This window comes from Tamandua tetradactyla, chromosome 15, assembly GCF_023851605.1.
Source record: "Tamandua tetradactyla isolate mTamTet1 chromosome 15, mTamTet1.pri, whole genome shotgun sequence".
In the NCBI taxonomy this organism is placed as follows: Eukaryota; Metazoa; Chordata; class Mammalia; order Pilosa; family Myrmecophagidae; genus Tamandua; species Tamandua tetradactyla.
Window position 1 is genome coordinate 74,808,933 of NC_135341.1, and position 13,020 is coordinate 74,821,952.

The following is a 13,020-nucleotide window of genomic DNA, read 5'->3' on the forward strand; positions in this document are numbered from 1 at the left end:
ACAGACACCATGAGGAAATGAATGTTTATTATTGTTTTGAAGTACTAAGTTTAGGATGCAACAATAGATAACTAGCACTGTAATTTTTGTTGAACAGCTTTCTAGTGACTTCACATTTAAAATAAATTAGATTCTAACATCTTGACAAGGCTCTAGACATTATCTGAAAGTATGCTGTGGTTGTTAATGATGTTTGTGGGGTAAGACGTGTTGGAGAAAAGAGAGAAGAGAAAGACTGGTATATGTAAAAGGGGTAGAGGACAGAAATGATGTAAAATTTTACCTTTGCAAATGCTCTTGAATTTGTGAGTATATAACTGTTCTAGTTTGCTAGCTGCCGGAATGCAACACACCTGAGATGGATTGGCTTTTAATAAAAGGGGATTTATTTTGTAGGTTCTTCAGAGGAAAGGCAGCTAACTTTCCACTGAAATTCTTTCTTACGTGGAAGGCACAAGATGGTCTCTGCTGGTCTTCTCTCCAGGCCCCTGGGTTCCAACAGCTGTCCCCGGGGGGGTGTCTTCTTTCTGCATCTCCAAAGGCCTAGGCTGAGCTGCTAATGCTGAGATGAGGAATGCTGAGCTGCTTAAACTGTGCTACATTGCGTTCTCTCATTTAAGCACCAGCCAATTAAGTCAAACGTCACTCATTGCAGCAGACACTCCTCCTAGCCAACTGCAGATGTAATTAGCAACAGATGAAGTTCACGTACTGTTGGCTTATGTCCGCAGCAACAAGACTAGGTATGCTCACTAGGTTAGTTGACAACTGAATCCAACTAACACAATAACAAACTGGAGTGTTTGGATATTTGTGAAGAACGGCCAAACAGATTGAGTTAGCCAACATGATTTAATACAAAAGAGCACCATCTTTGGAATCAAAGGACATGGTTTGGGGTCTGCCACTATTGAATTATATTGAAGAGATAAAGTAACTCTCTGACCTTTATGTTCCTTATCTGTGAATGGAGGATGACACCATCCATCTCACACAGATACTGTGAGGGAGACTTGAATGAGGAAACATTTGAAAGCACTTCGTGAATTGTACACACAAAGAGAATTGTTGGTATTGCTTTGTAGCGCTCTGGGCACATGTAAATGGAAACTCCAGATTTCATAGATCTTGAAATATATCCTTTTAAACTTATATTTTCCTTGCTTTCCATGACAAGATCATATACAAAAGGATGTACCTATTCCAGATAAGTCTTGAAACCAGAGGGACAAGCCTTTCCAGAACATCAACTAGTTCCAATATTATCAACACCCCTTTCCAACATGAAAACATTAGAATGGGTATAGCCCAAATACCCTTAAAGATTGGGAGAAAGATCAAAGAAGGTGGAGTTATAATAAGAGTAGACAGAATTTAACAAATGAGTATGAGTGCTGAATAATTATATTGATATTTCTTTTAGTCTCCAGTATCTTGGAGCAGCTAGAAGGAAAAACCTAAAATTGTGTAACTGTAACCCGTACCAAACTCTGAAATCTGTTCTATAACTAATTGCTGTGTGTGCTCTGAAATTTATTGCTTTTATATATGTATGTTATTTTTTCACAATGAAAAAGAAAAAAAAAAGAAAGGAAGAAAAGAGAAACAAAACCAAAAGATGTGCCCTGGATCAAGAAAAGGCAGGTCATCCAGGAAACCCAGCAGTGCAATAGAAATTTTTCCTGGGTAGGACTAGAAAAATGTACCTAAACAAATGTGTATGATATGCACTTTCCTTAATTAAAAAAAATTTTTAAATAACTGTAATGCCCCAAATATCCATGCAGCAGGTTTCCCTTGTGTTTTCCTCTGTCATCTTTGCCCTGTCTTGCCATATTAAGTTTGTGTGTTCACATAGGTGAACTAAAAATATTTAAGTGCCAGTAAGCATCTTTTGGCAATTTCCAGACTGCCTCCAGCTAACTAGTTAAGAGAGGGTTGCTGCCAATGGGAAACAAATGTTTTCTAGGAGACTGGGGGTGGAAAAGAGAAATTATGACTCCAGGATTTCCTCTCTGAGGAAATTTGGCTTACAAGGTATTCTCCCTGCCAGCAAACAAACAAATTGCTGAATGCACTTGGATGTACATGAAACTCTTAATGGGGAACTACAGCCAAAGAAAAATAAAAGACAGGAGGCAGAGACCTTGTTTTGATAGCAATTTCATTTCTTCAGCTTTGTGAAAATCTTCAACATAATCCCACCTCTTGCAAAATACTTGGGGCATGAGACCAGAAAGCAGTGGTCTGTTCTCTTGTTACTTAAAGCATGGCTTGTTGACAAACAGTATCTCCATCACCCCCGAGCATGTCAGAAATGCAGAATGCATGCCCCACTCCAGACTTACCAGTTCGAGTTTCCCAGATGATTCACACATATTACTGCTTGAGAGGCGCTGATCTAGTGCACTATTCCACATCATGAATTTGCTGACTTAGATCACTTAGTTCAGGCTCCTTTTTCAGGCTCGAGAGTTTATTACTATCCCCATTTTACAGACGATACATTTAAGGCCCAGGGAACTTAAACTGGTTGCCCAGAGTCACAGAACTGGTTGTCTTCTACCTCCACACGGCATCCAGCTATTGTACCAACTCTTTCAGGGGCTCTGTTCAGTCTCCTGTATTTCCCCCTTTGAAAGCGCAATTTCCTGGTCTGGGTTTATTTCTGTGAATCTGGTGGAGAAAAGACAAACTTTACCCAGTCATTTTGGCTTTTGCCCTCCAACCCAAAAAAACAGTTCAGAGTAATGTCATAGTTTTGCCTCAGGAGGGATCATCTTGACAGGATAAAAGCTCAGACTCCAGAGCTCAAGGGAAACCTGTTTCCACATGAATCTGTGGAGCTTATTTCTGTCGTGAGAGTGTGTGTGTGTGTGTGTGTGTGTGTGTGTGAAGGGTGAGATGGGGAGATCAAATAGAGAAATGTCACTGAGAAAAACTTACAGCAGAACCTGCTGTCCTATATATAAAAAAGGTACTGTACTATGCTTAATTTAATCTTCCATCCAGAAAGGGTCATGAATATGCATTTTGACTAAGAAAATTATTTCTTTTCACAGCCCCATGTGTGATGCTGCGGGCTAAGCTAATCAGCGTAGTTAATTTTAGCCTTAGTTTAGAGGGTTTATTTTAGAAAAGGTCATGGTACTAACCTATAGCTTACTGTTTGAGCAAAGAAAGACTCAAAGAGTTGCAAAAGCAAGCAACTGCTGTGTTCCGACCCTTCTCCAAGACCATGAACATATTGCTTGTGTTTGAGGTTCTGTCCCACTTGCAGACAGTGATATTATTGATCCCTGCTCTGCTGTGAAAGGAATTGTATACTGTGAGGACTGCAGGCTTCCTGAGCTGCCTCTCTCTGAGTGGGAGTTGGACAATCTATTAAAGCTCTACTTGCAGACACTATGTAGAAGAAGCTGGGAAAAAGCATCTCGTAGATGAGGAGGTTTGGTTGGCTTTATCCTTTGGTGTGACTCTGGGCAAATGTGCCCTCCCCTGTAGGGCAGGGTAAAGGCACTGCCTCTCTTCTGCTAAGTCACTGGTTCCTGGACTGTGAGAGTTGAAAGACTGCTAAAGGGCCTGCAGGCCACCTTCTCTTTTGTGGGGGTAGGCATAGGAAATAAGGGCAAGAGAGATGAAGTGACTCCCAGCCCAGGGCTATAAAGAAATCTCCCCGAATTCAAATTAGAGGTTATAGGCCAGTAGGGTTAGATATGTGAAGAGAGGACAGTACTGTCCAACGGATTTGGCTGCAGTGGTGGGGATGTTCTAGAATCTTGTCACAGGTAGCTATTAAGAACTTGAGATTCTTAATAGTGCCAATGAAGAACTGGATTTGTAATTTAATTTAATTTTAATTTTAATTAACTTACATTTAAATAGCCGTATGTGGCTAGTGGCTACCTTACTGGACTACACAGTTCTCAAAGGAGCAGCACTTAAAAGAAATGAAGTTGGAAAGCTAGAGGAGTTCAGGCAAGAATGTAGAGTCCAAGTTATAAAACCCAAGGTTCTGACCTAGAGGTACATATGAGAATCATCTGGAAATCTTTAGGAAAACCATCTGGACTCAGTCCAGGACCACCCAATCAGAGTCCCTCAGGAGAGAGCCTTTTGGTGCATGACTTTAACGGAGAACTACCTAACTCCATGATAAGAGAAGGCAGGTCTGAGAAAGTGGGTTGCAGCCCGATTGTAGAAGGCTTTGATTATCAAGCTGAAGATTTTGTACACCATTTTATTGGCAGTCAGGGAGCCACTGGAGGCAGAGAGCGAACTGGTGAGTGCTTTAGGCAAGATTTGTGGCAGCCTGTGTAAGATGTGACAGTGGGGGAGATTGCAGGAGAGGCAGGTTCACAGGTACTTGGATTGGTCATTTCTCTCCTGGAGCATGGGTACGTTCATTTCCCTGGGGGTCTTCCAGTTCTTCCGCGGGCTGAACATTGGCTCAAAATGGTTTTGGGCAAATATGCTACTGCTGCTGCCGCAAGCCTGGAGCCCCTCTGTATGCACTGATGGTTGAAAATTACCATCACCTCACAGCCAGGGGCTCTTTGTAATGAAAAGGAGATGCAGCAGCTATTTGGAATGTGGAATAAGTGCCTCCAGCAGGGGCCCATAAAGGGGGATGACTCACTGCGGGAAGGATGGCAGGTCTCTGGGTCGCTCTTCTCCCTGTGGTTTCTCTTCCGAGCTCCAATGGACAGTCTCACAAACTGCCGCTGGGTGCTCGGACACCATGAGGTCTGTGCTCCAGGCCCAGCTGATGAGTCATGGCACAATCCTGAAAAACCATTTCATGGTTCACAGTAGGAGGAGAAATGGCATTTAAAAATTGAAAAGGAGAAATGAAATCGAATGTGTGTTGAATTGTAGTTTAGAAATTGAGAAAATGCCTTTTCAAAAGCAGAAAACTCTCCCACATTTGGTTCTTTTCTAGTAGTGCAGGGGAAGACCTGTGGATGGGTGAGAGGCTCAGTGCCTTTAGTATCCCCCAGGAGAATGGAAGGCTGTGGTTTTAGGAATGTTTTCATCTAGTGTGGTTGAGTTCATTGGTTTGTTTCCCTGAAGAACAGGTCACATCTGCCTGAGGAGTGTTTTCCCCTTTTCTGCTTTTGGCCCTATAAATAGAAACACTTCTTGGACATACCAATAATGATGCAGCCTTGGCATCAACTTGGACCTCCCTGCCCCTGGGAGATTTGGAAGGCATCGCTCAAACTCACGCTTTCTCAGCCTGTGGTCATTCAGAGCTCTCTTGGTAATTGCCAGAGCCTCAAGGCTGCAGGTGGTCTCCATCCCTGCCTCACCTGTGCAGCCTGTTGGCTTCCACCTGGTGCCAAATCCTGCCTTTCACCTATCCTAAGTGTTCAGTGGGCTTAATATCTCACACACTGCCCCCCTGCCTCTAACTCTCCCACTCTCCATCCCTGCCCCCTTTTCTGGAGCAAGCCCAAATTCCTCCTCTCCTCTGGCAGATGGGATCCTAATATTTTCTTCCCTCATTCTCTTGAGAAGTTGTTTCTAAATACTTAGAATTTCTGAAGACAAATTCTTATGCCAACTGTAAAGTATCCAACCTACTAAAGTATTGATGATTTAGTGAGTGTCTACTGTTTGCTGGACACCAGTAGACTAGACCTCAAGAGATAAAAAATTGAGCTGAGATATAATTGATATCTAATAAATGACTCATATTAGCAGTGTCCATAAGTGTGGGCCTTACTGTTTTTTGTGTGTGCGTCTGTTTTTGTTTTTTATTTTTACATGGACAGGCATCGGGAATCGAACCCAGGTCTCTGGCATGGCAGATGAGAACTCTGCCACTGACCCACCATGGCCCACCCAAGGCCTTACTGTTTTTTAGAACTTCTGAAGATTAAATTTATGATGTAAAAGAATGTGACCTTGCTGGCATCTAGCCATTTTTCTTTATAAGGTGTTTATATTACTCCATAGCATCATTTATCTTTCATAATATTTTATGTAAGCTGTGAGTTAGTATTATTATTTATTATACCCCAAGTCTTTGGTTGGGATCCCCAGCAGCAGAGCCTGAGGTGGGCATTCTGGTGCAAATGTTTCATTGAGAGAGAACTCTTGGGGTGGGGGGTCAGGGTGGGAAGGTATGGGTGTGTCTGGTCAGGGCAGGAGCTAAGCAAAGATGTGTTCTCAGATTGAGAGTAGCCCTATCCTGATGGCACAGGGAGCTCTGGAGCCTAAATTGCACCACAGAGTCAGGCTTACCTTAATCAGGGTCTTGAGGTGTCTTGTATACACTCTGTCAGTTTTTGGCGAGGACCTTCAGCTGGGATAGAGACGAGGCATAACTTCTTTGATAGGAGGCTCCTTCTGGCTGAGGGCAATTCTCCAGAGAAAGAGAGAGCTGTCAGGTGTTAGCAGCCAACCCTCATAGCAGTTAGAGGATGAGTGTGCCAGCTGTATTTTGGAGCGTATGTGACTAAAGGGGTTCGGGTGGAACATTCCACTACCGCTACTTACAAATGGGAAAACTGCAACCCACACAAGTGAAATAGGCTGCCCGAAGCCACACAGCCAATAATTAGCACAGAGGCAAGATCTTAACCTGGGTTTGACCCCGCAGTTTGTCCTCTTAATCCCTACTCTATGTTGTCCCTTCTGGTGGGAGGCAGTCTTTCTTGGAAGCTGCAGACAGCTCCAGTTAATTTGGGCTTCATGTTCTATCCTTTTTTTCTTGTTTGTCCCCACTTTACCCAAAATGGAGCTCCTCGGTGAAATTGGGGGCAACTGAGCATAGAAATTAATGCCTGTGTCTTTGTACCTTCTTACGACAGCCTTTCCCCCCATTGTTTTGAGAATGCTATAGCTTATTAATAACAGGGTTCCCCTAAATATGAGAAAGTGAAGCTTTAATTCCAAGACAAACCTATTAAAATGAATTTGGGTGATATCTTTCAACCCACAGATTCCATTTGAAAGAAAGCAATGCCACTCTCAGTTTTAGATGGGAAGAAGTGGTCTTTTGCAAGACCACATTATGATGTAACAACAAATAGGTTTGTTCTCACCACATCGTCTTTGCTCAGTATTCTCTGGGTGTAATAAAGCCATTGCCTCCTTTAGGAAACTAGGAAAAAAACAAAGAAGAGAAGGGCCTCTCTTGGCAGCTGAGCTTCCTCCCTCCCCACCACCTGCCCCATCACAGCTAAAATGAATAGCACACCATCTTTATAAAGAGATTCTTCCCTCCCACCTAGTGTGGATATAATTTTTTCATTTGGCTATTTTACTTCCTGGGAGAAGGGACAGAAAGGTGCAAGTGAGTCCATTGTATTTCCCAAATCACAAGTCATTTGGTCACCAAGCTCAGCAAACATTAATCAATTCTGACACTATTATTAGATATGCACAGGAGGCAGTGTGATTACGAGGCTGGAGCTGAGCCTGGGACACCTGGAGAAAACCGTAGTCTAGCAGCATGTACCCTCACACTCTGCATAACCTTGGCTGAGTCCTCGAAGTTGGCCGGTCTATACATGTGGCTGGAAATTTTAGGATGAAGGTTTTTTCTTTTAAGTTTTGAGTACATTGAGGTATAAGTTCAAAGTATGGTAGAAAGAGGGAAGTGGGCTCTTGGGGAAAAAATCATCTGTCTCTCCTCCCTTTTAGCTCCCAAATTCCTACTCCCCCAAATAGATTAGGAAATTCTTTTTGTGAGCTACTATGTGGTCTTTTGGTGGTTCTTATCTCTCAGATGTATGCCTTCATTTATTCAGCACGAAATTGGAAGGTCTGCTTTGTGCTATGCTTTGGAGATAACCATAGTAAACAGGACAGACATGGCTTCTGCCCTCCTGGAGGTTACTATCTAAACGTGCAAAATTAATAGAAGCTGTTATTATCTGAGCAGACAGTAAGTGCCAGTTTGTGGTTCTCAAACTTGCGCATGCATCAGAATCACCTGATGGGCTTATTAAAACCCAGATTGCTGAGCTCCACCACCAGTTTCTGGTTCAGTAGGTCTGAGAGGTTGCATTTCTGTTATGTTCCCCAGTATGCTGCTGCTACTGTTCTGGAACGCCCTTTGAAAACTACTCTTCTTAGCTCTTTATACTCACTTGCTGAAGGCATACCAGTGGTTAGTTGTCCATCTAGAAAAACTAAATGGATAGCTAAATCCAATTGTTAAACTTAACAACTAATGCAATCATTACAAAGATTTAAGATAGTGGTATAGCTTCTAAATCTCTCTTCTGGTCTTCTAACAAAGTTCCCTTAAAGGAAACTTGTTTTTGTTATTAGGCATATTCTTGCTTTATGAAAACTCTCTCTCTCTCTCTCTCTCTCGACTCTTGAATATATCTCATCAGTTTATAAAAGTTTGAAGAGCTGGTGCAATACTAAATGAAATAACACGGAGTTTCTTATTAAACAGTGGTCCCTGTATGTCATCATCTCCTTGAAGTTCCTATAAGATAGAACAGTAATTCTCAAACTATGTTGCCAGACCAGCAGCTTTGGCATCAGCTGGGATCTTATTAGAAATACAGTCTCAGGCCTATCGCAGACCTACAGAATCAGAAACTCTGGGCATGAGATCCAGGACTCTGGGTTATAACAAGCCCTCCTTGTAATTTCTGATGTGGGCTCAAATTTGAGCATATCAGATAGAGGTAAGAATTGGGCTGTGTCTGAATGAGGACCCCTGAAAGTCAGTATTCCCAGCTTCCTTCAGACAATTTGCCAGATATGACTAAGCTTCAGTTTCCCTGTCTCATGAGTCAAAAGTCTACCCTTATTGTTCAGTCTTTCAGAGCTATGGGGAAGATGAGGAGGACTTTTGTCTGTGAAATTGTTTTACCACCAAAGATGAAAATTCCTAGCTAACCACAAAGTAGCACTAATTTAGTGAAATAAATAAATAAATAGTAGATAGATAAATAATTAAAAGAGAGGACTCAGGTGATCTGAATTCTGGCCTGCCTCCACCATGTGAGCTGTGTAACTTTGGTGGGCAATTAGCCTAGATGAGCCCCACTCTCCTTATTCATAAAATGGGTGTAAAGATGTATTGCTGGTCTGTCTTGAAGGATTGTTTCAGTGATGAAATGGACAAATGAATATGAATGTGCCTTTGAAGCTCTACTGTTATGTACAAATACAAGGACTGTGGGCCGCTCACCCTCCATTTGTACTTCTCTATCAGTCACATGGGACTAGTCACTTGTGACTCCCTAGAGATCGTGTGAGTAATTGAGATACCTGATGGTGCAGCAGTCTGAGCTCTTCTACAGTAATTTCTTTTGTGCATTTTTTTTGTCTTTTAACATCCAAAGTTTAAAAGATATTGAAATACAATAGAATTTTATATTATATGTTCTATTATCGTGCTGCTGTGTGTTATGGCACAGTGCTTCTATCTGAATGTGTCACAGCCTAGAGTAGTGGTTCTCAGAGTGTGGCTTCTGGACCAGCTGCAGCAGCATTAGTTGGAAAGTTGTAAGAAATGCTGATTATAGGGCCCCACCCAGATCTATAGAATCTGCAACTCTGAGAGTGGGGCCCAGTGATCTGGTGAAACTGATGCTCACTCAAATCTTAGAAGAAAGGCTCTATGTGGGTCTTAGTTGAAAGTCTGATAGAACCACTCTTTTCTAGGGACAGGACATTTGCTTCTCTTTTTCTCCCACACAGATTTGTAACGTCTGTGTCTAAGCTCGGGCAGCCATTATTGGATTCCTTCATAAACATGCTCCGTGACTGCCTGCCCGCATAGAGGTCTGGAATGTCCCTCCAGCGCATCTGTATGGGGTTGATTTCAGGTTTGAGAAAATTAAAGCTATTTATCACAAACCATTTTTCCCTTGGTGACAGGAGAAATGAGCCTTTGGTGTAACAAGATGGGCCCATATATGAAAAACACATGGCTTGACAAGCACAGCTTGAGCCGACTTACATTTCTTTTGACTTTTCCCTTGGAAAATGAGCCCTGTTCTGGCAGCACCAAGCTTGCAGTGCTTGACTAAGAAATACTGGTGATGGATTCATCCCCCTCTGTTTTGTGACTTTGGCATACATTGCAAGATGACTCTTTCCCTTTACCATTTCTTTCCTTTCTCTTCTTCCTGGGAAGGGATGCTTGGTAAGAGAGGGAAAAGGGCTGAAGAGTCTGTTTGCAAAAAAAGATAGCACAAAGATGCACAGAGATTCTGTTTGCACAAAGTGATGCACAAAGTCATGTTATAGGAGAAGAGGTTTAGTATTTTAGCAACAGAAAGGTTTGTGTGTGTTGTACAGTATGACCTGGCCCACTGCTTATTTTTGTGAATAAAGCTTTATTGGAACACAACCATATTCATTGATTTATCTGTTGTCCATGGCTGCATTTAGCCTACAGAGTTGGATACCTTGTGTCAGAGACTGGGTAAAACCAGAAAATCTAAAATTTTTACTATCTGACCCTTTATAGAAAAAGTTTGTCAGCCTCTAATGTAGAGCTTCCCTCTGGGCTGCCTAAAGTGGGATCAGATGGAAACAATGGAGTGGGGCAGAGGGAGAGTGATGAAATGCCAAGAGTCCATGTGGAGTCCAATAGAAGGGAAACCAGAGAGCAGTGAGTCTTATTGCCCATTTGAATTGGGTTCTATATGGATAAGAAATTATTCTATTTGGAAATATAAAGAAACATTTTAAATTTGGTGTATATTTGTGGCTGTCTAATATTTAGATTTTTTTTCCCCGGTGATGGGCATTACAGGCAGAACTGCAGAGTGCTTGTCTTACTACTTCCAATGCTAACTTTTACTGGGTACATACCATGTGTGTATTGCTTTGCATCCATTATACTATTTAATGTTCACAACAATTCAGTGAGACAGGTGCTAGTATCCCCACCTCACAGGTGAGAAAACGGAAATGCAGGAATGTTAAATAATGCCCGAAGTTACAGAGTTGATAGTAGAACCTTGATTTAAATGCAAGTCTTTTTGATGCCAAAGCCAGCATTCCAAAATATTGTGTGTGGTGAAATCATTTAGTGTAGTAAAACGAGCTTTCTCTCTCTCTCTCTCTCTTTTTTAACTCAATAGAATGGAAATCCTAGAATACTTCACAAGTAAATCATGATGTATGCAATTATTGTTTCAGTTATAAAGATATTTATTTCCAGACACCACATATATGCACGTTTCTGTATAGGTCACTGGGTAAATAGTATTTCTTACTATGCCAAAAGCAAATAATCTTTCCTTGTGCAGGAAGGGAATAATGGAAGAGGGAGATAGGGAAAGCTACAGGGGTATCGAGAATAAGAGACTAGGAGCGAATGAGTGAATAACTGTAAAGAGAGAGACTCAGGGAGAGAGGGAGGGACATGGGGCACTGGTGTTCCGTCCACCAGCCCACTCAGCCAGTGCACGCTTCTCTTAGAGGGCAAAACGGGACCTGTGCATTGTCCTTTTCATGGATTTTCGTTTTCACATACTTTTCATTTTGTGAGCATGAGTCTATTAAAAATATGTATTTGTCATAAAACATAACCACCTCTATGCAAATCAGCTCTCTCATCTGGTGCTCAGTTGAAAATCAGTGCTCTGAAGGAAAAACAGACCAGGTTGGAGTTACTGAAGGAAGCTGTGAGATCCCCGACATGCCCCTTCTTAAGGAATTGGAAAAAGCAGTTTTGCTTTTTTTGCATATGCAATTTTTGTCTTCTGAGCTGACATGTTTCTATTTCACTGTACTGTTACCGACAAAAGTGATGGGTTTTCTGCCTGATGCTCTGAAATGACCAATTCCTGAGACACCAGGGTTTAAGAGAAGAAAGAGTTTATCACTAGGTGTGAAGCAAGAAAGCAGATGGCCTATGGGTCCAAAATTCTGTCTCCCTGAACTACATTAATTCTGATATCAAAAGATGGACAGGTTTTAGGATAAAGTGCAAAATAGCGCTAGATGATGTAATTAGAGGTGATCTGATTATTGAGCATGTGCAGAATTGATTGCATGCTTTGTCACAGAATGTATGTAAGAAAATGGCAGCCTTAATATGATGTTGGGTGCAATTTTTAGTAGTATGATGAGATAGAAGTGACTTATAGGTTAAGTTTAAGCTACTGTGTGTTTCAGGCAGGTTCATTTTGGTTAAATCCTGTTTTGGTTATCAGGATAACTTCGGAATTGGGGTAGATTAGTTTTGGACTGACTCAAGGCCCTTCGTTAATAAACCTTAGCATCAAGGAATTGAGAAAACATTCTTGATTGAAAATGGGCAGAGAGAAATGATACAAAATAAAGTGTCAGTGGCTGAGAGATTTCAAACAGTTGAGAGGTTATCCTGGAGGTTATTCTTACACATTTTATAGATATCTCCTTTTAAGTTTACAGTGTATTAGAGAGGCTAGAGGGCAGTGCCTGAAACTATGGAGCTGTGTTCCAGTAGCCATGTTTCTTGAAGATGATTATATAATGACATAGCGTTTGCAATGTGACCATGAACTACAGCCAGAGTCGAACTTTTGATTCTCTGACATCAAATCACGTATTTTTCCCACTAGGCAGACAAACAATAGCCACAGTGGGATGAAGAAGAGTTCTGTGTATTACAATAAAAAAAGAATAATTTGGTTTTAAGTCAGAGAGTGGTATAAAGGCTAAAATGCCCACTGTTTTACTGTAGTAGGATGTCATTATGTAATTTCCTCTTTTACCTGCCCCCCAAAAGATTGTGAAAACCTTGTTTTCCTTTTATCTATGGTATGGACGGATGAGTAAAAAATATGGATTAAAAATAAATAAATAGGGCAGGCCACAGTGGCTCAGCAGGCGAGAATGCTCACCTGCCATGCCAGAGAACCCGGGTTCGATTCCCAGTGCCTGCCCATGTAAAAAATAAATAAATAGTAGGGGGAACAAATAATTCAAACAAATTGAGTAGATTGAAGTACTAGTGATCAATGAAAGGGAGTGGTAAGGGGAATAGAAAAAAATAGGGGGAACAAAGGTTAAAATATATTGAGTAGAAGGAAATACTAGTGG

The 13,020-nt window shown here is 41.5% G+C and overlaps 1 protein-coding gene and 1 long non-coding RNA gene across 3 annotated transcripts in view; one reads left to right on the plus strand and one right to left on the minus strand.

Moving 5' to 3' along the window:
- NEK11 (NIMA related kinase 11) overlaps nucleotides 1-13,020 on the plus strand; it is a 346,803-nt gene that overhangs the window by 212,321 nt on the left and 121,462 nt on the right. The gene's annotated exons all lie outside the window — the stretch shown is intronic.
- Nucleotides 2,156-7,002, minus strand: LOC143658057 (uncharacterized). 2 transcript variants are annotated; one of them, XR_013163106.1, is made up of 4 exons: nucleotides 6,911-7,002; nucleotides 6,250-6,358; nucleotides 4,640-4,786; nucleotides 2,156-2,676 (listed from the first exon to the last, which is right to left on the minus strand). It is a non-coding gene; the product is annotated as an uncharacterized LOC143658057 (long non-coding RNA). The 2 variants fall into 2 exon arrangements; XR_013163105.1 differs by having other exon boundaries at nucleotides 6,250-6,370; nucleotides 6,911-7,001.